This window comes from Condylura cristata, unplaced genomic scaffold (assembly GCF_000260355.1).
Source record: "Condylura cristata isolate star-nosed mole 26May11 unplaced genomic scaffold, ConCri1.0 scaffold00030, whole genome shotgun sequence".
Classification (NCBI taxonomy): domain Eukaryota; kingdom Metazoa; phylum Chordata; class Mammalia; order Eulipotyphla; family Talpidae; genus Condylura; species Condylura cristata.
This window is the reverse complement of record NW_004567131.1, coordinates 12,973,845-12,996,574: the sequence shown is the minus strand read 5'-3', so window position 1 is coordinate 12,996,574 and position 22,730 is coordinate 12,973,845. Positions and strand designations below refer to the sequence as shown.

At 41.3% G+C, this 22,730-nt stretch overlaps 1 protein-coding gene across 1 annotated transcript in view; it reads left to right on the top strand.

Moving 5' to 3' along the window:
- The first annotated feature begins 6 nt into the window (after window positions 1–6).
- PRKCQ (protein kinase C, theta) overlaps window positions 7–22,730 on the top strand; it is a 108,597-nt gene continuing 85,873 nt past the window's right edge. The window contains exon 1 of the mRNA XM_004691227.2: window positions 7–25. The gene's annotated coding sequence lies outside the window, so the exon portion shown is untranslated. The remainder of the gene's footprint in view (window positions 26–22,730) is intronic.

Below are 22,730 nucleotides of genomic sequence, written 5' to 3'. Positions count from 1 at the left end.
CCCGGGAGCCGCAGCCCGCCGGCAGGTAGGGCCCACCGCGCGATCCGCGCCGACGAGGGAGGGCAAGGAAGCCCGCACCGGGTCCCCAGCGACGGGTCGCGGCGGGGGCGGCTCAGTCCGCTCCCGAGGTAAAATGTTCGGGGAAGGGAGGAGTGAGATGAGGGCGAAATCGAAAAGAGCCCGGAGCACAGCAAACTTCGGGTGGTTGGCTCACCCTGGGTTCTGGCTCGCGGGTTGCGCAGGATTCTGCGGACCTGGGACAGGGGTGCGCTGCCCGGTCTGGGTGCTGCCGGGCGCCTCCTTCTGCCTGCGTGGTTTGCTTATTTGTTTGTTTGATCCTCTCGCGTAAACTAATAGGAGTGGGAGAGGGAAGGACGAAGGTGGAAAGTTTTATGTTCTTGGCAGACATTTGTCAGGAGATGTTTTACGCAAATGGCAACCTGTTCACGGAGGAGAATAACTTGTTTTCTTGGAATCTGCTAGAGCAGCAGCAGGGCTGCCAACAGGCTCACTTCTAAACACAGTTTCTGGGTTCTGGCTTGCAGGTTGCGCAGGGGGAGGGTAAGGCAGATCTCTCGGTGAGGGAAAAAAGAAAAGTGGTCTCAATTCTGTGACCTTGAGTGAGACTGCTCCGCACCGAGGGCCACTTGTAAGCAGGGTTAAAGATCGTTTTTTATCGGGTTTTCAAGAGCCCCAATCATCTATGTGAAATAAGACAACCCGTATTAAAGGCTCGGGCCCCATAAGCATGCCCCCATCGGCACAAGAGAAAGGAAGGCCAAAAGTTGGCAATGCTGGGATCGCCGTCGATTTCTGCTGCCTGCTGCTGCTGCTCCTTGTCCTTCGGGTGGCCCTACTCAGAGTGGTACTAATAAAAGATTTTCGGTAATGTCACAGCTGACGAGGGGAGAGTGGTGACAGGGGAGATGAATGAGAACTCCCTGTTCTCTCCCTGTCAGGGGGACAGCGAGCCATCCCCAAGTAGGAGAGGTCCTCCTTCAAATGCCAGGTGACCTTTATGAACAAAAGTAATTGCAACCAGGCAGCTCTATTTGACTGTGGCCTCTACTACTTTTCTCTGGAAGCTATGATGACCACGGGTCCTCTGCTGGCCAGGGATGTTTGAGAGATGAGTCCTATTTCTAAGGTTCTGGGTGCCCCAAACTCCACTCCACAAGCTACCTTGTGAGTCCCATTTCCGTTTTCCTCTAACTTGTCTTTGGTAACCTGTAAAATGGCAGGCTTACTGCGGATGTCTAAGCTCTTTAAAAATGCTGTGTCTAGTGGGAAGGAGGATGACATTTACTAATTTGGTTGCAAATTACTTTTGAAGTTTATGCACAGCTGTTCAAAATCCCTCCAAGATCATAGCCTTTGTTTGATGCAGGTGTCTGCTCTTGCTAGCTGCTTTCTTCTGCTGATGGAACGTACATACATTTAAAGACACAGCAAGCCTAGGAAGAGCTTCTAAAGCATTCAAAACCTCAGCTGTGCAACCCCTTCCAGTGAGCAATTACATTGTTTTGTTGGAGTATGTTTTTTTCTTTTTTCATTCTTCCCCCCTCCTCGCAAACTTTTAGCTCTGATTTCAAGAGTAACCTGTTTGTCATCAGCAGCCTTTGTTTCAGCCTCCTGTGACTTTCTTGTAAGCCTTTAAAACGTAAACTTCCAGGGAGGACTCTTGTCACTACCTCTGTTTTGTCATCTTCACTTCCGCCATGGCCTTTATGCTATGGTGACTTAGGATTGCCTACAATTTCGGGCAACCTCAGCCTTTCTAGGAGACATAAACTCCTGACAACAGAAACTCCGTTATCTGGTCTACTTTGAATGTACATGGTCAACCACTGCAGCTTTGATTTCTGTCTGGTGTCTCACCTCGCTTTCAGGTATGCAGGTTTATTGTTCTATTATTTACACCTTGACTCTTAACAATCATTTCCAAAGACCCTTTCAACATTAATACACAGGAGGGCCTCTTGAAAATACCATTTGTCTTTGATATTTCTGTAAAGGTCCCTCGTTCTGTTGTAATGTCATCTCTCTCTTCTGTTGAAGAGATATAATTCTTCCTTATAATGAATTTGATGTTTTATCTAAAATTCCCTATACAGGATTTTCTCTTGAGAGTGTGGGTTTATGGTCCAAATCTGTCCCTGGCTTTCGGGAGGAGAGCTCCACAAATCTCCTTACCATGCAGTATTTAATGTTACAACGTTTGCGTTTCTTTAAACTAGAATCAACCATTAGTATTTCCTGTTCTTAATGCATTTCATGTTTTAGAGTTAACTGATTATGTTGTTTGCTCCTTAAAATATTTGTTTATAATAAAAGTATGTTTGATTTGAGATTTCCTTTAAAATATTTTATTTCTTTGTAATTTCCACAGATCACTTAAAATAAAAAAAAAATGTCTATGATGAAAACCCAGAGAATTTATATATAAATATATGGTTCCACTTTTATGTAAAAATTAAATCATTTATTAAAGTAGGGATATTAGCCTTGTCATGACATATGTAACATTAAATTTATTCTTTATTCTTTCTGCTGTTCATTTTAAATCTTTGAGCATCTTATTTTCAAGCAAAGCATTTAGCTTTGCTTTTTCATACCCATACTGGCTATTAGGCAGAAATCATGAGGAGCTCATAAAAAAAAAAGCATAATGTTGAAGCAGACAGGTGAGTTAAAGAAGTTTCCTTATAATAGTGGAAACACCATTCATTATTTTAATATGATAAGCACTTCTATTCAAATTTACATTGCTCTGTCATTTAAAAAAAGCTTCGGAACAAAATGAAAATCAGAGTTTTCAGTAACTAGAAATAGCTTACCCCCAGGTCAGACTCATAGATTTCTGCTCTGGGTTTAAATAAGTAGTTACTGAAAGGCACTCACTTTAGTTACATGCGCTGCTACTGGTTGCTCTAGGCTGATGTTCAATTCTGAACTAAGTTAACAATATTAATGATAACAGTCAACAAAAGCAATATGGTTTCATTGAATCATCATTAGTTCTAATTTATGTCAGATATGTTCTTGGAATTTTATTTATACTTGATAAAAATTACTGTCATTTAATCCTCAAAATGCTTTGATAGCTATTGTCCTTATTCTCATTTCATTGCACATCCTTACTGGGGAAACTGAGGATCTGAGCTCATCATTCTGGACTCAGAGCTTATAGCTGGACAGTGGCAGAGTCAGGTTTATGGCAATTGCCATAAACTGGACCACCTACCAATTACAGTTTTGTAATCGCAGCATAATCACATAACAGAAAATTTACCATCTTAAAAATAATTTTTAAATGTGCAGTTCAGTGACATGAAGTATGTTCTCACTGTGGTATAGCAATGGCTACATCCAGCCACAGAATTCTTTTCATCTGACAAGACTGAAATTCTGTACCTATTAAACAGTAACCCTCCAGGACCCCTTACCTCCAAGCCCTGGCAATCTTCACTCTGCTTCTTTCTCTAACATTTACTACTATAGATGCCTCACAGAAAGGAAAGCATATAATACTTGTCTTTTTTTGATTTACTTTTTTCATTAAGCCTAAAATAGGCCAAGTTCATCCATGTTGTAGATATTTTAGAGTTTCTTTTTGTAAGACTGAATGATAATCAATTGATTTTTATGGACAGCATTTTGTTTATCCATTCATCTATTAATGGATGTTTGGGTTGCTTTCACATTTTGGCTATTATGTACACAGGTGTGCAAATCTCTCTTCAGGGTCCTTGTTTAAAATCCTTTGGGCTATAGACTCAGAAGTGGAATTTCTGGATTAAGTGGTAATTCTGTTTCATTTTTAGTAACTACATACGGCTTTCCACAGTGACTATACTTTTGATATTCCCACCCGTGGTGCACAAGGGTTCTGCTTTCCCCACATCCTGGCCAACTCTTGTTTTCTTTCTTCTTATGTCTGTCCTTATGGGTGAAGTGGTATCAAATTCTTACAGGTCGTTTGATGCCTGATGTTGGGGGTCTACTGATGACCCCACTCCTGAATTCACCTTGTAGTCGCATGATCTTTGATGCAGTGTCTTTGGAGGGCCACTCCTCGAGCACCCCTGAAGGCCTAGGAAACCAGGACAGGAGAGAGGGCACCTGACAGTTCATTAAAGGTCTCTCTAGGTAGAGCTGCCCCACCTACATAAAGGACCTGGTGATCTAGAAATGCATGCATGTCGTGAATGAAGTAAGCATGGCACTGGTGTTAATAACTCCAAATGTGTGCCACAGACCCTTTGCAGAGGATTAGTTAAAGGTTAAGTTATGTCTTGAATGTGATCAAAATAAGACAAATTCCCAAGATAAGGGAGGAAAAGGAAAGGCCTGTGCCTGAGTCACTAGGCTTCTGCTCTGAGTCTCAGAGCCACGCAGTGTACCATGGAACCCATGGGGGACAGACAGCCAACGAAAGGGGAAACGACAATGAAATGGGATAATTTGTTATATATTTATATATCTGTGATGTTATGATGCACAACTCTATTTACATTTGCTTGTTTACTTTGTCTGTTTACTCTTCTAAAATGTGAACTCCACGAGGGCTGGCATTTGTTCCATTGCTGTATCCTAAGTACAAAACACCTTGGGCCTCTGTAAGGCCTCCCCGATGACCTAGTCTCAGTTTTATCACCGCCACAGCCTGAGTTCTATCCCCAGCCAGGGAGCTGACTCACATGTGGAGCAGCAGACCTCTCCTGTCTCACCCCCTGCTCCCATTAGTAGTGTGTTTCAGTGGTCCCACCTGTTCTGCTCCCCACTCTGTCTCTGGTGAATCCTCTCACCCCAATACCTCTGGCCTACACCCCAGTTCTTCTACAAAATAAATAAATATATTTTTTAAAGATTTCTTTATTTATTCATATAGAACTGGAGTACAGGCCAGAGATGCGGAGGGTAAGATTCACCAGAGACAAAACCGGGAGCAGAACAGGTAGATCGAGAAAGTACACTGCTGAGGGGAGCAGTGGGCAGGTCAGAAAAGGTCTGCCGCACCATGTGGATCTCCTCCGGGGTAGGCAGGGATTGAACTCATGCAGAAGTGGCTTAAGTTTCTTAGTGCTGTGCGTTAACCCACTGCGCCACCAGAGAGAGCCATAACTAAATAATGTTTTAAGAGGCACACTTGGGACCTACAAGATCGGTCCATCAAGGATGTGATGGCTTAACTGAGGCCTAAAAATGCAGGTGGTAGTGAGCCAGAGGTCTTCCCTGAAGGTGGGAACAGCATCTATAGGAGGGCCTGGCAGCATATAAGCATGGCGTCTTGGCGAAGGAAAGGAACGGCCTGCTTTGGGTGGAGAGAGCAGGATAAACCCAGAAGCTTTGTTTGAAGCCTCTGCCCCCTTGCTAAAGTATTATAAGACCTTAATCAATTAAGAACTACTCAAAGCCTTTCTCCCTGTGAAATGGGGCAGCAGGGACACTGAGTAGACCAGGTTTGGGTCAGCTTAAAATTTGTTTTAATAGAGTACAGACTTGGAGACTTGAAAGGGGAGTTCTAAGGGCCTTGGGCTCACAGTGTCATCTTTGTCCTCTAGGAAGGAACCAGCCTGCTGGTACACTGATGGGGACACATATCTGGTGTAACAGTGGGAACAAGAAACACAAAGAATCGGCCTATTCCAGCAGAGTGTCTGTGCTTGACACAGGACGGCCTGTCAATACAAGAAAGTTCATCTCCAGGGGCCCTTTCCTTACTACTTCCCCATCTTGCAAACTGTAGAGTGCTTTGGAGTCAGAGGTCTGGGTTTCACGCTGCATCTGCTACTTATGAACTGCACAGACTTGAATAAGCCAAATAAGCCCCCGCTTCCTGTCTGTGGCACGGTGGAAACCGTGCCCACCTTGTGAGTTGTGCGAGCATGAAATGTAAGAACCAGGCAATGTTGCGAGTACCCACATGCAGGCAGTAGTGACTTCTCATTGGTCTTACTTGTGTTTAGAGGATATACTCCTTCCCTGGTCCTCATTTCATCAGCCTTTCTATTCTGACTGATTTAAGTCAAAAGTTTTATTCTCACTGGGATATTTGTCCTTCAGCAAACAATTGGTATTACAAACTGAAGGAAAGTTCATATGGTTGGAATTCCACGTTTCAGTCTGCTCACAGGGAAGGACCAATTTCACCTTTACACCTCGAATTACTCAAAGTGCTGGTTGCCTTTGATGACAAGATCATCATAAAAGCTGCCCAGCCTCTAATATCTAATTGGAGATTAGGCCATATCTGTTTTTCTTTCCCAGTATCAACCATTTAATTAAAATGGCTAATAACACCAGCTTTGGAGGAAGACTGATATGGGTTCAAATTCAGGCTTCATCTTTTGTAAACAATGTGAGTTTAGGAAAGTTAATTTACCCTTGTCAGCCTCAGTTTCCTTATCTGTGAAACAGACATAATAAGAGCTCATATAATGATGAAACTAATAGACTGACTCTAACAGCTTTCAATATAAGTAGACTCCTAGCTGCTTTTTTCTCTGATCTTTGCTGAGCAGAGCTCTATGATGCTATAGGAAGGGAAACATGATTTCTTATTTAAAAAAAAATCAAGAGTACACTGAGTCATATAAAGTGTTACAAACCAATGTTACCTCATTTTTTCACTAAAAGGCATTAGGATGGGAGATGACCCACCACGGTGGCCCACTGCTATCTGGCTACTTCCCTCTTTGTCTCTGCATCACAGCTACATCCTAGACCATTTTAGTAGGTTGGTTTAAACTAGAGGACCCAATGGAACATGGAAAAGGGTTACGGGGCATAGGTGGGGGGCGTGGTGTGAAAATAAACATTTACAGAGCTTTAAACGTAATAATCCCAAAGCAACTATGACAATGTAAATCAAATTAACCTCAATAAACATAATTTGAAAAAAAATAACTGCAAGAAAAAAAAAGTGTTCTGGTCATTAACCCACAAAGAACAGACCCTTAACTGCACCCTTTTCCATCTCCTATCCTCTGAACTATGCACATTGAGTAGATGCTAAAATAAGTGCCTGGTAAGCACAGAGCTGCCAAGACATGGGTGAGTTTCCAAAGCAAAGTGAGTGCTGTGAGTTAATGGTCACATAAGACAATTTCACAGCCCAGGTGAGCAGGAAGCCAGCTTCCCTGGGAGTGAACTTAAATGTCTTTCTTTCATTTCTAAAGTTCAGCTCAACTATGAGTGTAGTATGTGGGGAATAGCTTTGTGCCTTCCATCATCCGTTCCTAAATTTATTTTAGTGATACAAAAGCTGGCCTCTGACACATGTTTTTCAAACTGAAAGAGACATCCATAATTGGATTAGGAAGTCAATTTATTGAGCTGTGACAGCATATGTTTAGAACTGAAATAGAACAGGAAATCCTAGAATGCGTTTCACGGAGTAAGGGTAAGTATGTCATGAAACCTCATATCATGGAGTTTGGGACATACTAAATCTGTGTCCTAGCTAAAAGTAAAAGTATAGACTTATGGTATTTATTTTCCCAATGCATTTAAATCATAGAGTTGGAAGGAGGAAGGAGAAATGGAAAGGAAAGTGACATTGTGAGCCTATGTCCTATGCCAGGTGCCTGGAGTCCTGGCATCATTTACAAGGCGATGCTGAGGCTTGTAGAGGTTAAGGAATCTGATCAAGTTTCACACATAAAAAAAAAAAAAAGACTAACACTGAACACTGATCTCTTGGCTCCTACTTAATTGCTATTTCTATGCCTTCATTGGTTGCATTCTCCCAATTTTTTCATCAGAAGGGTGTGTGGAGAAGACATTTTCTCCAGGAAAGTGTAATAATCACATCCTACATTTGAAAAAAAAATTTACTTTGCAATATACCCCCTCAGCTTCTTAAAGAATGAGACCCGGCCCTCCCTGATGGTGCAGCGGGTTAAAGCACAGCACTGAGAAGTTAAAGCCACTTCTGCATGAGTTCGATCCCCGCCTGCCCCAGAGGTGACCACATGGAGAGGCAGACCTCTCCTGACCCACCTTCTGCTCTCCTCAGCAATGTAGTTCGTCGATCTGCCTGTTCTGCTCCCCGCTCTGTCTCTTAGTAAATCTTCTCACCACCCCTGCTCCTCTGGCCTGTACCCCAGCTCTGTATGCAAATAAACAAATCTTTAAAAAAAAAAAAAAAAAGAAGAAGAAGAAGAATGAGACCCATTAGGAAGAAATAGGATTGATTGTATGGACCAAGTTGCATTCGACCTGAAGTGGAAACAGACGTAACAGCCGCTGGTCCTCCCGAGCTCTGCCCTTACTGCTGGGCCCCTCTGTAATGTGCTTCCCTGCTGAAGCTGGGTCCCTGCCACCATAACTGAGTCCAACTGGCTACTTTTGCCAATGTCTATACACAGGTTGATGAGCTCTGCTGGGAAAAGCTATATGACCGTGCAAATCCATGGAACAATAACTCCAGACTTCCAACTTCAGCCTGGCCCTCAGACCCTCCCTGCTCTCAAACTTGGTCAACTTTTCTGATCTGCTTTCTGCAGCAGCTATTTCACCCTCTGCCCCTCTGCCACAGAGAGCTGACAGGCACAGCCAATGCCACACATTTCACACTGAACCCAACATCTTCTTCCCTCCCACTTTCCATAATCCCCCTCCTGACCCTCCTGTATCTGGCATGCCCATCACTTGATCTTGCACAACCAGAAAGCTGGGAGTTTTTCCTTGACTCCTCACCCCAAACCAAGTTCTATTTATTCCTTCCCCAGAATATCTCCTGATTCCACCCTCTCCCACCCCCACTGCTTCTGCTCTGTCCACCTGCCCTCAGGGTATCTCTGCTGTTTACTGTCAGAGCCCCCTACCTGGTGGTCTCTTTCACATGGATTTGTTCTCCATGGCAGATGAAAGTATCCTTCCATAACCCAGGGCTGAGAATTTCCACTCTCTTGCTTTAAATTTTCCAGTGGTACCCAACATCTGTGAATGAAACCCAGATGCAATAACATGCACTCAACGGTTCTAGGGGCCCTGCACTCCCTTGCTCTCCAAACTCATCTCTCCAGAATCACACACATTCCACTCCTCTAAGTATAGCTTCTTCAATTGCTTAAACGTCCCTTTATCCTGCTCCCCATGGAATTTTCTGCCCAATCTCTAAACCCCACCTTCCTTGCCTAATTCCAATATATCTTTCATCCCTACTTTAAACATCTTTAGCTCTGGAAAATTTTCCCTGATCCTCAAAGTAGAAATTTGCTTCCTCCCACGTGTTCTTTAAAAAGCACATATTAAACCATCTACATAAAATAGGTGCACACCACACAGAAGCCTTCAGTGCATGTTAGCACATAGAATGCATTGCCATTTACTTTCTACCTTCTCAATAGGTTGTAAGCTTTATGAAAGCAGAAGCCACATTCTCACTTGTTCTTTGCTGAAATCCTAGCACTAACACATGTATGAATATAGTAGGCACTCTCTCAACATTAGTGGAATAAATAAATGATCCATAAATATACCACCTGTAATGTATGCACAGTAATAGGAGAAAAGAATCCCAAACTAGGACTTAAATATTTGTGCAAGTAGCATCATTATCATCCTAGGAAGTTGTGGGGTTTTATTAATGTGTGTGTGTGTGTTGTTTGTTTTTTGGCTATAGGTCTCTGGAATTATCTAATTTCTACTAGTAAGTCACAATTGAAAATGACAACTTGCTACAAGAAAAAAAACTCCATCGCTCCCCAACTGTGCTGTAATATTCTCTCTATATCATCCTCATAGTTTTTTACTTTCTGATCATTATAATAATGAAAGGTTAAAAAGATTAATCTAAGAATGATCAAGAAATAGTTAATATTAAAATATTTTACAAATAAAAGGATAAGATGATAGCTAACATTAATGTTAAATATATAGACAATTCCAAAATTAATAAAAAGAAAATACTAAATTTTAAAAGGGCTAAGATATTCTTAAGGAAGCAATATTTTAATGATTCTTTGCAACAAATCACACTTATTTTAAAAGTTGTGACAGTAGATAAAAACAGGAAAGATAAAAAGTAAAAGACTATACTCAAGAATTAGGATAATAAAGGCACGGAAAAGATGAAACAATTGAAAATATTCAAGGAAATGTATTTGTAAAGTTAAGTAAAAAAAGTCATGTAGGGGGACTTACTTAACGGTAGAAGAACCAAAAATATGAAAGCAGAGGGAGAAAACAATCGCTTAAAGATTAAACATAAATTCCAATAATCATAAAATGGGCCCAGTAATGGACCCTAACTGGTCAGCTGTCTTAAGCAATGTTAAGACCGGAGCTTGTGTTTCGGCCTTGTACACATAAGCCTGTGTGACTTCTAGGGGATTCCAGAGAGTCCTGTGTGCACTTTACTTGTGACGGGCAGGGCACTGTGCTTCAGAGGAACAGGCTGTGAGTTCTTCTGTGACATTTTGTTGCTGGGGCCCATCAACTAGGGGTCAGTGCAGGCACCAACACTTTGATGCAGAGCAAAGAGACACTTCACATTCTGGAAGTGTCAACAGTGCTGCACCCTGGTCTCAAGGCCTGATTCATCCAAGGTCCCCTGCTTTCACTGTGGAAACAGGAAAATGAGGTGTTCCCCTCAGTGCTATGTGCCTTTCTTTGTACACAAAGACCTCTTCTCAACCAAATGAAACCCAGATGCTTTAAACACCTTCTTACAAGTTCGTATGTCTTTGGGAACTTGCTGTTCTTATCCAGCGCATAACTAGCAATTATGATATTTCAATTCTGTTGTTCTCACAAGTAAATTCGTGTTAAGGGCATGGGCCGCACCTTCTGTTTTCTTCCCTTTCTTTCATTCTTGCATTGAGGAAACCAATGAAATCCCTGATACCCGGGGCATCTTTTATTCCTCTGGCTGTCTAAGTATAGAAAGTACAACTTCAGGGACTAAACATTAGTATTAAAGTCCTAAGTGCCCCAATTCTCATCCATATTCAAGGTGAAGTTTAGGGACCTGACTGCATGTGGTTACAGGACCATGCAGGTGTGCCAGCTCCTCTTCAGCCATCTGTGCCCAGGGATCTGCTATGGGCTTCCCTCCCAAGTGCTATGCTTCAAACCTCTCCACCCTCTGGTTTCCTTTAAGTAAATGGGGACATGGGGGTTAGTACAGGGCATTAAGAATCCAAATTAGGGCCCTCCCTGGTGGCACAGCGGGTTAAAGCACAGCACTGAGAATCTAAAGCTGCCTCCCCATGAGTTCGATTCCTGCCTGCCCTGGAGGTGACCACATGGTGTGGCAAACCTCTCCTGACCCACCCGCTGCTCCCCTCAGCAGTGTACTTCGTCAATCTGCCTGTTCTGTTCCCCACTCTGTCTCTGGTGAAGCCTCTCACCACCCCTGAGCCTCTGGCCTGTACCCCAGTTCTGTATGCACAAATACATAAATCTTAAAAAAAAAAAATCCAAATTAGATTACCTGTCCCCACAGAAAAGCCTGGAGAGAGGCTACAGAATTTTGTGACATCACCCCCTTGTTATTTTTTTAAAGAGTTAATTTATTTACACATACAGAACTGGGGTACAGGCCAGAGGTGCAGGGGCAGTGAGAGGCTTCACTAAAGACAGAGTGGGGAGCAGAACAGGCAGACTGATGAAGTACACTGCTGATGGGAGCAGCAGGCGGGTCAGGCGAGGTCTGCCGCAGCGTGTGGTCACCTCTGGGGCGGGGATCGAACGTGCACTCACGTGGCTACAGCCTGCTGCGCTTTAGCCCACTGTGCCACCAGGGAGGGCCATGACATTACCCCCTTATGTCCTGAGACCAGGCCAGTCTTACAGTGCTAGCCAACAGTGAGGAAGGGGCCTAAGAAGGTCACAGGAGATGAGCTAGGAAACCAAGGTTCTCATTTCCAGTTTTGCCATATTGACCATAGGATGAATGACTGGGATGAGAGGGTCTCTAGGATTCTTTCTGTTTCTGATAATTTGTAGTTATTTTGGGGGGTCCTTTTGGTATCCACACATCTTAGCAGACCAGGATTTTGCCTGGTACTTGAGTAGTACAGTATTGGATGTAACTCCCAGCTCCTTCATACATTGATGAGTAATGTGTATATATTAGAGAGTATAAGCAACAGTGGAAGGTGTAACCCTTCACTGGTAAACTGAAGTGCAGCCACCCAAACAATGAAGTAAGTCAGTTAACAATAACTAGTTTTGATTTTAAAAATTAAAATTTTATACATAAGAGCAACCAAAAATTTCCCCTACTGTGTTGGTAGTGATAATAACACAGCCTCCAAGGTTTCTCAAATGTTCTCTAAAAAGATCAGCTTGAGTTCCTCAGTGGACTTTGCTTCTAGAAGATAAGATCATGATGAATAACAGATGGAATCTTCTCTAAGAATTCTAAGAATGAGAAGTCTTTTAATCTTGGGCATTAATCATTGATAAGGACATGCATCTTCTTCAGGACATACTGAGGCTGTAAGGAAGGGAAGATCGTAACAGTAGCCATCGATAAACCTTTCAGAAGAGGAACTTGCATCACTCTATCCCTTACATACAACTAAGCCAAATGCTAGATAGTTTTATAAAAATCAAGTTCGTCCCTTGAAAGTTGATGAAGTCATTCAGTAAGAAATAACTTGCACAAACCCCAGGTTGTGAAGCAGCCACATCTGAAGTATTTGCCAAAGGATAGCACCACATTCTTTGACGTCCCTTCTCCATTCTAATAAATAGAAGGCTTTTGCTACTAGAACTCTTCCCTAGTTCTGGGCATTGAGATTTGTTAATATTTACAGTACACTTATGATTTATGACTGAAGGGTTTCAGGACAGGAAAGTAAGTGAGCAGTAAGAAACAGGTTTCATTACTTATTAAAATAAAATAAATGCACTTACTTAACAAAAATGGCCAATACTGCCAAACATGAATTGGTGCATTCTTTTTTAAGTAAATGAAGTAAAATTATCCATTAAAATTTTCCCATAAATGGAGCTAACATCACATTTGACTTTTATTATTCCAGAAGATCTAAAAGAAAGAAGACGTCCCTTCTCTTCAGAGACTGGAAGTATGCAGCACAGAGAGAAGATGTTTATTTCAATTTAAAATCAATTTGCTCCTGGTAAAATATTGTTGATATTTTCTTGTGAAAAAATACTCTGGAACTCTGCTTTTTATCCATATTCAAAATGAGTTTAGGGATCTGACTGAACAGATTTCTCTAGACCTAGAGAGATCCCACCGTTTATTCAAGAATTCTTTTACCTCAAGACACTTAGCAATAAATGCCACCCACTATGTCCATACTGGAACAGTGACTTTAAGTGAAACAAAGTATAATGATAGCAGGTATGCAGGTCCTCAGATCACACCCTTGCATTCAGCTTCAGCCAGGATTATTTTTTTTTCCTCAATATTACAAGAAATAAGACAAAACATTACTCAAGCACCTTCTACAAGCTAACAAAACAAACTATAAGGAATCATCAAACATTGTGCAGGTCCAAAAAGTGAGATATATATTTGGATATTTGTCTTAAAACTCCCAATGGGAAAGAATTTTAACCACATACCTCAAAGAATTTTAACCACATACCTCATTCTCTAAGCCTGTGGCCAGACATACTCAGATAATCACATTCTCTAAGAACTGCCTTTTTAAAAGTTGGAGTGGTAATCAGGGTAGTATGAGTAGGCTTGAGCTGGGATTTGGTACTTTAATTAGACTGCAGTATGATTCACTACTATTGACAGTGGGCTGGTGCCACTACCTTGTATTTGTTCCATTATTTATTATTATTTATTCAATATGTACAACATTTATTTATTTATTGATATTTATCTTTCTTTCTTTCTTTATTCTTTATTTATCTGAGATGTATTTATTTGACCCAGAGCATTGCTTTGGATCATTCACTGTGTAACAAATTACTCACAACTTAGTATCTTACAATTCCATTTTTATTAGCTCATGCCTCTAAAAATAGGAATTTGGGTCAGTTCTGTTCTTCATGGTGTCTCCTGGGGTCTCTCATAAGGTCACAGTCAGCTCACAGATATGGTATTTGGTGGGCATGCTAGAAGACCGCTACCAGCACCACCCCAACCTCCCTCTTTCTCTTGACAGCTACCCTGGATGGCCAGTGATTAGATTCTGAAAGCCAATATTTTCAATTCAGAAAGGCAACATTCAAATCTCTCAAGGACCGAGATAGTAGGTCACTGAGCATCACTTCTCGCACATTCTACTGGTCAAAACAAGTGACAGACCAACCGGATGACCAGTGGGCAATGGACCACGTCCCTCCGTGGCATGTAGTTGAGCATCTAGAGATGAGCTTCTGGATCAGAGAGGTGCTGCTGCAGCACCGTTAAGAGACTGACTGGCACAAATATTTAGGCTATTGATGTGGTGTCTTTTATAAAGTACACATTTGTTTTCTGAGATTGAGCCTTCAGTCTCACTCATCTCACTCACTCTTCACTCTGTTGACAGAGCATCTAACTAGAAAAATAACCTGAACACCTCTCTCTACTAAAGGATTCTTAGATTCTCTCTGTCACAGACTGCTGGGACTTGCCTCATCTCTCCCCTACTTCCCTCTCCAGGCAGCCATTTCTCAAGGTCTAAAGCACCTGATGGTTCTTCAGGAGCCCAGGATGCATTCTTGCACCCAAATCCTCACTTGGGTGACACCACCCTCATCACCTCCCCTGATGACTCTCCCCACCCGTGTGCCGCATCCTGCAGAAAAAGCTCTTTTTGCTTTAACCACACCCTCCCATTTCTCCCCCCAGCAGACTGTGAGCTCCTCCAGGCAGAATCTATGTCTCTTCCTGTCTGGTCTAACCCTGGCCTGCAGCAGAGTTCCCCACACAGACAGCGCGCAGCAAATCACTAGTGCATGTCAGTGTGGTCTACACAAATGACAAGCAGAGGAGCGCCTGGGGAACAACCAGAGAACCCCAAACAGGAAGGAGGCAGGTGTGGTGTGTAGTGAAAAGAAGGGTCGGTGTCATGGAGGGTGAGCTGAGTGACAGCAGCACTGTGGATGTAAGAGCGCCGGGTGCAGGAAGGGAATGCCGTGGACAAACACAGGACAAGAGACAGGCACAAAAGGTAAGGTAGAAAATACAGTCAGGTGAGAAGAGGCAGGTATGTTTCGTGGGTAAGAGAAGGGATGGAGTGAGAAGAGAGGATGTCTAATGTCAAACCCAGCCAGGCAGCATCCATACAGATTGGGGAGGAGTGCCTTTAAGGGCATCTCTGGCTTGAAACTACAAGATGGGACACCCCAAATCCAAACAAGAGAACCTGCCTCCTCCAGGCCCTGTGTGGTTCTCAACAGGTGACTGCTCAACTTATGAATGCAAGAGTGAAGGGGATTTGCTGCTTCTGGAAAGAGCCAGGACTGTCACTCCTAAGTTCTCGGTGCCCCATACTTCACTTGGTTGAAAATCTTTACTCCTGAGCAAAACTGACTGATGAAAGTGAAACTGACTGTGACTGTGATGACTTGACACAGGGGAAATGGTGTGACAGGGAGAGATGAGTGTGTACATGACTCGGGCTGAGCAAGGAGAAGTGAAGGAGCAGTGAGCACCCAACCAGCGAGACCCACCCAGAAAGAACCCTTACCTTCTCTAAACAAAGCAACTGCAAAAAATAATCACCATGAAGAAATACTTTTTCTACTAAATAGTGAGGAAGAAACAAATACTATCATTCTTTTCACTCTACCAAGTGTATCCACTTAGGACTAACAATTATAACTAACTGATACTGAGCTTTCTCTGGATATCGGTGACTGCTCTAATCATTTTACATCTGTCGATTCATGACTAAATTAATGATGCTCATTTAATAGATGAGATGACTGAGGGTAGCTGTTGAAAGTCACAGAACCACTAAGTGCCTGAGATGGAATTTGACACAAGACTATCTGAGGCCGTAGTCTGTTCTTGACTGTGCCTGAATTTGACAATCTACAGTATTTACTGACTAATGTTTTTAAAGATTTGGTTTTTATTTATGCATACAAGAGCTGGGGTGTATGCCAGAGGTATGTGCGGGGTGTGGGGTTGGATAAGCGATTCACCAGAGACAGAGGGGAGCAGACAGGCATATCGAATGAAATACACTGCTGAGGGAGCAGTAGGAGTGACAGGAGCAGTTTTCTGTCCCATGTGGGTTAGTTCCCTGGCTGGGACTCAAACTCACATTGCAGTGGCTGCCAATAGCTTGGTATTAACTAATTTTTACAGCAGTACCTGATGCTGGTATTAATTTTAAGAAGTGAATACGATACTTCCTTCTTTATATTTCAACTACTGTTTTAGGTTTATTTCCTTGTTTCGCTGCCCAATATATGACTCATTTTAGTAACAGAGAAAATACTCCATCTGGTTCAACTTCACACATCAAACTAGGAGCTCTGCTTAGGCCTCTTCTGCCTTACTGGATCCTCCCCCACGATCCTCCATAGGGCCCTTAGGATGGATCTCTGTGGTCCTGGCTGCTGGCAAATTCCTCAGCGTGTTTGAAGAGACAATAGAGGCTGGCAAACTTAGTGGAACTCCGGAAGTTTTTATCTCTGGGGGTTAATTTGTAAAGGAGGAAGGAGACTGTCACAGCAGTTTGCTTTGGCTCCATTTCTAAGTCCACATACAGATAGAAGCGCAGGGATAAAGCTAAACAGATATAGTGCGCTCATACATGTGGCCTTCCTTTCTTCCTCGACCTTGAACATCTACTTCAATCCTGCTTCTTTCCAGCTCAGCTGGATCCCAGTTTCATTGTGCTCTGTGTTTTTGCCAGCTATCTTCCAAACCTACAATATTGTAAATTACAAAAAAAAAAAACAAAAAAAAAAAACCCAAAAAAACTGTATTTTGGAATCCTAACTCATTCCTCCAGGCTTTGGTTAATCTCATAGTCAAACTTTCATTACTCCCTCCTGGAATTTTCCTCTGGTAGCTTGATTCTTCTTTCAGCAGTTACTTCATGTATAATGCTGTGTCTAATAATCCACTAAACAGATGAGAATGGCAAATTCACATATATGTGGACACACACACATCTGTCGACTGCTGTGACTTGCAAAGAACTGCTAAGACTTAGAAAGTTTGTTTAATTAAAAAACGAATGAGAAATGCTGCCAGATTAACATTCTTTAGTAAGAACTTTGAAGTTTTAACTTCATCTTTATAGGGTGGCTCTGGAAATCAGAAAGATGGTGTATTGTTGGACTGTGGTCTATAAATTGTTTGTAAACGTAAGTTACTGATGCAGCTTAGTAATTTGCTTTTTAGTCAGTGTGTTCTCGCACCTTGTGATGTGAGAATCTATGAATCATTAATAAGGTGCACATAATAAGGTAAAGTTTCTGATCCTTTTTAGGTCTACTATTTACTGTTTTTTGTTTTTGTTTTTGTTTTTGTTTTTGCCAAACTCCTGAAGCAAAAGTTCCAAAAAGTTCAAGGACACATCCATATTCAAGAAAATATTTTATGTCATTGTTTCCCAAAACATAATTTTTGAACTGTCCAGAAATCTGTGCTTTATTAATTAGGGTTTGGTTTGTACAATAAAGTAAAAAATACAATAGTTTTCTTCAGATTTGAGCAAATGGACAATTTTTAGCAGTTGAGTAATTCATGGAGCATAATTATTAGCTCTGAAAACAAAGAACTAGGAAAATTATAACAACCAACAAGTTATAGAACATCCATGATTTGCTCTCCTGGTTGGAAACCAAGCATCTGCTCTTTGGATGGCTTCTGTCTTAACCTGCCCATTGTGTCTCATGTGGATCCTGAAGTGCAGCCTCCCACACTGGCACTTTGAGGATTTATGGATAGAGCCACAGAGAAGGGCAGAAACTGAGGAATAAGAAGAGAACAGAGGAGCTGCTTTTCTTGAAGGAGGCTTCCCAGTAAGTCAGAGTGTGACTGCCTTTGGGAAGCTGCTTACTCCCCACCTTATCTCAAGACACCCTTTTTCACACTGCCAGAAAATTCTCACTTTATTCCAGGACATGAACTTCTGCCAACTGGAGGTTTAAGGAACACAGATCCTCTTAAAAATGCAAGTGCTGCTGAATTTCCTTCACATGTTAGAGTAGTTTTAATCATTAACTAAGAGAAAACTAGAATATTTAAAAAAGAAGGGGAACGCTAGACTTTTTTTTCAGACAAGTATGTATTGATCAAGCACAGACTTGCTCACTGGTCAGTGACTGATCTGGGTCTGGGAACACAAGGGAGTAAACAGCTAACATGTTGGCCCTTGTGAAACTTTCCTTATGGAGGAGGAAAAAACAGTAAAAAAAGAAAAAGAAAAAGAAAACAGCACATAAATGCGATCACTTAGCTCATATGAAGTGCTATGAAATAACAGTAAAGAAGGTATAGAACAAAAAACAAATTTTGGGAATAGGTTGTATTCTTACATGATGAAATGCCTTCTTTTTATGACGGGTGAAGGAGAAGGAAAGCTAACCTGTGCTCACTGCCACAAGTTACAGTTTTTTTTTTTTTTAAAAAAAAAAAAAGGAGGGTTCAGACAACACACAGGTGTTGTGGCAAAGGCATAGTCTTTCCCGATCCCAATGTCTAACCTTGTCTTCTCCATGAGGCCTGGCCCTGGCTCTTTTGTCAAATGAACATAAAATACCTGACTGGCATGATTCTTAGTAGTAATGGGGATCTATACTTTGTTTTCAAAGTCTTACCTTTTTATTGCCTCTTGCTGAAATTTCAGCAGGGAGAGAAGTGAGTAGAAAGAAATTAAAGACTGCCTAATTAATTCCCACTCACACAGCCCAGGCCCCAAGGCTCTTACTTCCCTCTCTTTTTAACTCCCATTTGAAGGAAGATACAAAGCTCTGGCTACCTTGGGAACGTCACTAAAAGACTAGCTCCAGTCAATTTCAAAATCATCTTTCCTTGTCCCCTTTTCTTACATCAAAGGATAGAAACTGTCTCTCTTAAAACTTTTCCCACTTCTTAATAATATTGAAATAAAACAGTACAATGTGGGATTTTAACACTTACAAATATAAGTTCTCACCAGAACCTCATTTTAAAGGCCAAGAGGCTGAGTCTTAGGGGAACTGAGAGGGCTGTTCCGGTGTCACGGTTGGTTGATGTTAGTCAAGACCACACTGTAAGCCTCTTGACATCCACAACGTAACTCTAGCTCTAAACAACCTTTAAATATGCAGTGAATTCCCAGTGCAGCCTTCAAAATTTAACTGCCCCCTAAAATTATTTCTCTTCTTGCACAAGGTGCCCATATCCCCACAAGTCACATGGCACACTACTCCAACCAGCTGTGACTCCTCCAGAACTCAGTGCTCCTGGGGCCTCCATGGAGTTGATCCATCAACTTCCTAGTCCCAAGAAATCTCTCAGACCTTCACCTATGCCCATAATTCTCACTTGCGAAGCCATCTGCTTAATTTATTTACACTATATCTTTTATCTCAGTTTTCTGGTTGTATTTTATCTAAGTCATCTTTACTTTAGTGGAACTGAAGCTGTGGTTTTGCAAATTAAATCAGTTGTGGGTTTCTGCATCTATCTCCTCCTCTCCTCCATGTGTTTACTAAGCTTTTTTTTTTTTTCAATTAGCATTATATGTCTGTTTTTATCTATTTAGTTGAGGGATGGAAGATTTGTTTTGCTTAGGGTTCTTTTAAATTCAAGACTAGAAGAACACACATTTTAAGAAACCAAAACATTTTTTCAATGCCTTGTTTAATATATATCTTTAGCCACAACTGAATTTCCATATAAAGTTTGGAAGTTTGTTCATAATGAAGAGAAGACATCTTGTGACTTGTGAACTGGGACTTTATACTTTAGGCAAAGAGAAGCTGTCTATGTTTTTCAACATGGAAGAGATTTAGAAAGAGAGCTCTGAAAGCTAATGTGGAGAAGTAACAACCAGCATAAAAATGCAAGGAAGTATACTCATTAGGAATTTATCATAATTTTCTAGAGAAAAGATCTGAGTTCTCAAGCTAAAGACTGAAAAATAGTCATCAAAATAATAATAATAATAATAAGCTCCATAAGCTTTGTTAGACAGTTGGATGTAAAGAAAGAAAGAAGCATTAATCATGATTCCAATATTTCCAGCTTGGAAGACACTGTAGATGGTAATCCTCTAATTAGGAGAGAAGAGAGGCACTGGCGTAGAGGGAAAGTAGAATTCATATTTGTTTTGTTGTATTTGACTTGCTGATTTAATACCACCTGGAGAAGTCTGATACACATTTGAATATATAGGGCTATAGGAAGCGCCTTCCCTGGTGGTGCAGCAGGTTAAAAGCTCAGCACTGCAAGCGAGCCACAGTTGCTTCAGTGCTGAGTTTGATCCCCCGCCCCAAAAGTGACCCACATGGCGTGGCAGACCTCTCCTGACCCACCTTCTGCTCCAATCAGCAGTGTACTTCATCAGTCTGACTGTTCTGCTCCCCACTCTGTCTCTGGTAAATCCTCTCACTGCCCCTGCACCTCCGGGCTGTACCCCAGTTATGTATGCGTAAGTAAATAAATCTTAAAAAAAAAAAGTGCAAGTTTAGTTCAAGAAAAATGTTTTGATAATTGTCACAAGTAGAAGACCATTGAGGCTGAACAGAAAGTAGTCAAGTCAAATATTATGTAAGTATTCCATAATATGTTCCATAATATTTAGGCAAAAAGGTGGGGAACCAAGAGAGTAGACTGAAGAGTGACCACAGAGACAGATAATCAGATAAACAGGAGGGAAGTCAGTGGCTAAGTCTGAGCATTGAGAAAGAGACCAAGAATGAGCCAGTGGATCTGGAAACTGGTGTCATGTCTGGTGGCCAGTGAGGAGCAAGGCCAGCCAAGCGGTGCACAGTGGGTAGAGAGGTGAATAGAAGGTAAAAGGATGAAGATGCCGTGTGAAGCCTGTGGTGAGGGAAAGGAGGCAGGTGCATAGTCAAGGTTAGAAGTTGTCAAGAGGTTGATGAAGTGAGTAGGAAAGAGGCTGAAATCACAGGTATGGCTAGGGGTAGGTAAAGGAGTATTTCTGGAGTTGTGCTGGCACTAGGGACACTGGGGCAGGCACAGGAAGAGACACATAAGTTGAACCAGAGGAAAAGAAGTTGAACAAATTTATTTCCTGTGACTTCTATTTTTACTTTAAAATAGACATAAAATAGCTCATCTTCCAAGGATGGACAAGGCAGAGTTAGGAGAATGGTGTGAAATGGCCTGTTTAGGAAATGAGAAAGCAGGCAGACCAGAAATGAGATTTAAAAAATAAACAGAGTTTGCTGGAAAATTCTGTACTAAATGTTTAAATTATCTCTTATTTTTATATTGTGGTAAAACTCCACATAACACAAAATTTATCATTTTAACTATCTTAAGTATACAATTCAGTGGCATTAATGAGATTCACCATGTTGTACCAGTCATCACCACATCAATCCAGAAGTTTTTTGTTATTCCAAACAGAAACTCTCAAAACCTATTAAATAAAAGCTCCCGATCACTCCTGCCCTCCAGTTCTGCCTTTCTGTCTCTATGAATTTATTCTAGGTATATATATTAGCTGTTGATTCTAAAGCTTGATTTATAAAATAAGAAGAAAGGGAGTAAGAAGGAGGTGGTAATTCTTACCATACTACGTGAATGCCTAATTGCTAATAATCCTTATAATGTTCTATTAAGAGGTCATTCTTAAACCATACCCTATTTTTTAAGCCATTAGATGACATTTATTTAAGCATTACAAAGCGTTAGGAAATTTGTATAATGCACTATCCTTAAAGTGACTCAAGTTAGTTGCAGCCTTTTAAGTGCCTTAAATTCTGTTGATGCTTACTTACAATGTAGATACACAACAATTATTTCTTTTCCCCCAGCCACATGACAACTCAGAATTACACTTTGGTAAATGTTTTTTTTTTCTGATTAGTAATCTGTTCCTAGAGGATTGCTTTATTCATCTGAATTTATATTGTCTGAAATAGAAATTTCTGAAATTGACTTGGATATACATCATTTAGAAAGATGACAGCTTTTACTACTAAAATACACCAACAAATAAACACTCTCCTTTAACATAAATTATAGGTAATAAAAACAAATTATCACTTTCCAAGAGCAGATTCAAAATGAGTCATTCTAACAATGGACTCATTTTTAATGGTAGTAATTTTTCTCCCCAATGAAAGTAAATTCTAATAAGAGATTCGTTGGAAGGAATGTCTGATATTGCCATCATCTTCCAAACACAACTTCCATTTTTGTTTTCTATGGCCATACCTGGTAAGAGTCGACAAAGCAGAGATGTGCCTCTTCCCACAGCAGAGAATTTAGGATGCCTCCTAAATTCAGACCCTAGAAATGTCAACAGCTACAGCCACTATCTTCTAAATGTTGTGGACCTGCTATCAAAAAGAGGAACTATTTTCACAGTGCTGCCCTTCCCCACTCAATTCCAAAGCCCTTTAATCTCAGGGCTGAGTCCCATCTCTCTCCTAAAGCCCCTGTTATGGAGTTCTGTCTCTTCAGAACTACAATTCCTTGAGAAATTGGTTGCTTTGTGTGTGAGTCAGGTGTCCTAAGGAATCTAAAATCCATAGAATCATGAATTCTTACCAATTTTACAGATGAACATATTGGACCCAGAGAGCTGACATAACTTGCCTGAAGTCACACAGCTGAATTCAGATAGTTGAACTGGACATTGAAGAGGACAGGGGTCAGA